This window comes from Otolemur garnettii, unplaced genomic scaffold (assembly GCF_000181295.1).
Source record: "Otolemur garnettii isolate 467f Iridium unplaced genomic scaffold, OtoGar3 scaffold00210, whole genome shotgun sequence".
NCBI lineage: Eukaryota > Metazoa > Chordata > Mammalia > Primates > Galagidae > Otolemur > Otolemur garnettii.
The window spans coordinates 134,186-137,816 of record NW_003852605.1 but is presented as its reverse complement, the minus strand read 5'-3'; the positions used below and the strand labels follow the sequence as shown (position 1 = coordinate 137,816).

Below are 3,631 nucleotides of genomic sequence, written 5' to 3'. Positions count from 1 at the left end.
AAAAAAAAAAAAAAAAAGAGACGGAGGTCTCTCTCTGGCTCAGGTTGAACCTATGTCCACACGCAGTCTCCCAAGTGCTAGGATTACAAGCGTCAGCCACCGTGCCCAGTCTTATTCTTTTAAAATCTAAATTCTAGTATAAGTCAGATGTCGAAGAAGGTACCCCAAGGGTCCTTGACTCTCTAGTCCAGGGCTCCTAACCAGCGACTCTGTCTGCAGAGTTCGGATCTCAAGAGCAACGGTAGAGGAGAAAAGCAAGAGACAGGAATTTAGCCCAATAGTGGCCTGGTTAAATTGCTGGCCATCTTCTGGAACTAATTTTTAAACAACAGGGCTTATGAGACCTATGGGGCTCATCTAACTCCATTTTAAACACCAGTCTTATTTAAAAGAGGAGGAGGAAAGGGCTCAAAGCAGTGGGGCGACAGGCCCATATACCAGAGGTGGTGGATTCAAACCCAGCCATGGCCAAAAACTGCAAAAAAAAAAAAAAAAAAAGGAGCGGGAAGCCCAGTTTCTCTTTCCATTGTCTCTGCTATGACCTAGAAATTCCATTAACTAATGAAGAGCACAAGGGGCAGGAGGATTTCCACTTCTATGAAAGAGGTGGTGCTAAGAGCCTTCCTTGGATTTGGGAGTGATCAGAGAAGTCAGAACATTCCTCCTACCAACTTCGGTTTATCGGCTGTGTGACCTTGGGCAAGTTCCTTCTCGCCGCCGGGCCTCTGAGTCTATCAAAGGAAGTGGTATTAGGTAATTTGAGTGACTTTCTGTCTCTAAGGGTAAAAAAAAAATATCTCAGACACCCAAGCTAGCGAGTTCCTTCATTTCTCCAAATTCTAGACAGCCTAGCGTCTAGATTGCCAGCCATCATACGGTTTAATTTTTCAAGCCAGATGGGGCCACTGCAAAGTCTTGGTGATAGGAAGAGCTTGGGTAGAGATAGGCTTTCACTTTTCTTTCTCTGTCAATGGCAGCATCGCCCCTTCCCCTCGTGCAATACCCAATAGACTTCAGGTAGAACGACTTCTTAGCGCTGCGAAAGACGCAGGCCCTGGCCAAAAGCCGCCTTGCGCTGGAGCTGGGGTGTGACACCTGTTCGGGAACTACCACTCCCAGCGGGTCCGGAGCGGAACCGTGTAGCCCACCGGGGGCTGGAGTTTCAACGAGGCGCATTAGTTAAAGAAGGAGCGGAAGGTGGAAAGGGGTCGGAAAACACACATTCCTCTGCAACTGGTTTGTTAGGACTTGCAAAAGTAGTTGGGGGAACGCGTATTTACCCAGTGGCCGATTGTAGGAAGGTGAAGAAAGACGGGGCGGCAAGAACGGGTACACTTACACACCCATCCATCCACCCACTCATTCGCAAGCGCCCAAGCCTTAGTATCCCGCAAGGAGGTAAGTAGGGGAGTACTAAGTGGAGGCTAGTCGCCGTCTCTTAGGTAGCACGAGGAAAAGTAGAGGATTCAACTCTGCAGAGGGACGGGGACAACAACACGCCTCCCGGAGCGGTCTTGAAAGGAGCCGGGAGCAGATAAGGAAAAACCGCCGTTCTCGCAGCTGAACGTTTGGCAGCTTGGGGCGCCGGCGTCTCCCGCAGGACAGCACAGCGTGTCCTCTGCGCATGCGCGCCGGCTCCAGCAGGTGGGCGTGTGTAAGGCGGGGTTGGATGGGGGAGGGGGAGGGCCGTGCTGATTGTCGCTCCTCCTCCTCCACTAGCTTTGCCCCTCCTGGGCCTTGTGGGCCGGGCCGCCATTTTGGGAAGAGCTTTGTTATGGTTGTGGGCTGACTGCCTTTGCCAGGTCGAGAAACTGGAAACGCGTCCTCAGACGTCGCGTCTCGTCCTTGGCTGTCGCCTGGCTGCTGCCCGGTGAGTGGGAGTTACGGACAACAGGACAGTAGGGGATCTTGGAGTGGTCCTAGCCTAGGGCTCCGCCCGGTGCCTACCGGCCGGCTGTTAAAAACTAGTTTTAAGAAGCTCTCACACAGGTGGAGGGGTGAAGGTGAAGGTCCGACGCGAGAGGGGCTGGCGGATCCCACCAGTCGAGTGGATCGGGACCGGGCTCCCTCCCATCCCCGCCTGCGGACATTTGCAGGCGAGCGTCGCGGCGGCTCTAACCGAGCGCTTCTGCTTCAACTTCAGTCTTCGGGTCGGAACGCTCACCTGCGGCTCTTTGGCTCCTCTCCAGGCAATCCGGCTTGGTACTGATTGAGTGGCTTGGTTTACGGGTTTCTTTTTCTTTCGTTCTTAAAGTGAAAACTTAAGGGCTTTTGTTTTTCTTCAAAACCTATGGAGGAAAAAGTGTAAGTCAAATGCGGGGTAGCTGAGGGGAAAAGAGTTTTAATCTGCCGAGTTCCGGTTCTTGGTGGTAATGAGGTGTGTTTGTTTAGGTTAGGTCTATTCAATGTCTCCCATCTGCCTTCCCGTGAACAAAACAAAACTGGGCGATCCCGAAGTGTTTTAACGACTTTTCCTCCCTTATTTTAAACCCACTTCTTCCCAACCTGTGAAATTCAAAAGAAAATTTGAATCTAAAATGGCTGTAACTTGGGAAAGTGCCCTGCCCTTGAGTAACTTAAATACATTAACGTTTTAAAATTTTAGTCTTTCCCTTGTAGGAAGATTAACTGCATCTTTTGGTATTTTTGCTATTGGTGTTTTAGCTTTAACCCTCCTTTTGCTCAGTGAAAACAAAGGTGAGGCTCACAAGCTTTGCTTACTCCAAAACATTATATAAGTAGTATGGGTGGAGTGCGGATTTTTTTTTTTTTGGTAGTTGCTTATAGTTTTGAAATTGTGCTGAGGTATCAATTCTGTCTGCCAACTTTATGCTTAGATTGGCTTGTCATATTTATTGAAATACTTTTAACTTTGATATTTATTGTTTACCAGGAAAACATGGAGTTAATGGTGGTTCATGTTTTACTTTAGTATAGATAAAAGTCCCATTCTTGGGTAAACTTCATCCACAAGAAGTCCTCAGTATACTTGCATTTGTAATTTGGTGGACTGTTGGTCTTTCTTGAGTTCTTTGATATCAAATATTTTAAAGGAAATTGGGGTGCTTTTAAGTTTGGGACATTTACTAGAATAGCGAAAGACATTTTTACAAGGGAAAACCTACTTTAAGTGGAGAGTGCCTGATTGTTGTGCCCTTTTAAACAAAAGGCCGTCTTTATTCGCTTTTTTAAAGTCAATGAATCAAGTTTTAACTAAACAGCCTAAATCAGAAACCAAAACCAGTAAGTTTCAGTGTTTGGAAAGGTTTTTGAGTTTCAGGTTGCAGTCAATAAAATAGTGAAATGCTACTTGTGAACGAGAACTTTGAAATTAGTAATAAATTGTCATCTTACAGAGTCAGTTTCCATGTACCTTCCTTCATTTTTTCAGACAAAATGTATTTTTGTCAATTCCCCTAGGGATTTTTTTTTTGTTCTTAAATTATTTTGATGATTTTACAAGAAAAACATTTGACTTTTTAATAGAAATTACAAGTTAGTTGCTTTGTATTTTGTCATTGTTGACAATGAACTTGGGTGAAAACTTGGCTAAGAACTTTTAATTTCTTGTTGTTTGGGGGGGTATTCAAAAACACTTTGTACTGTTGATGTAAACATCCCTTCAATTTAT

The 3,631-nt window shown here is 45.9% G+C and overlaps 1 protein-coding gene across 1 annotated transcript in view; it reads left to right on the top strand.

The window, feature by feature from the left end:
* Positions 1 to 1,749: 1,749 nt before the first annotated feature.
* Positions 1,750 to 3,631, top strand: part of GPBP1L1 (GC-rich promoter binding protein 1 like 1) — a 47,150-nt gene continuing 45,268 nt past the window's right edge. Inside the window, exon 1 of the mRNA XM_003801409.3 lies at positions 1,750 to 1,870. The gene's annotated coding sequence lies outside the window, so the exon portion shown is untranslated. The remainder of the gene's footprint in view (positions 1,871 to 3,631) is intronic.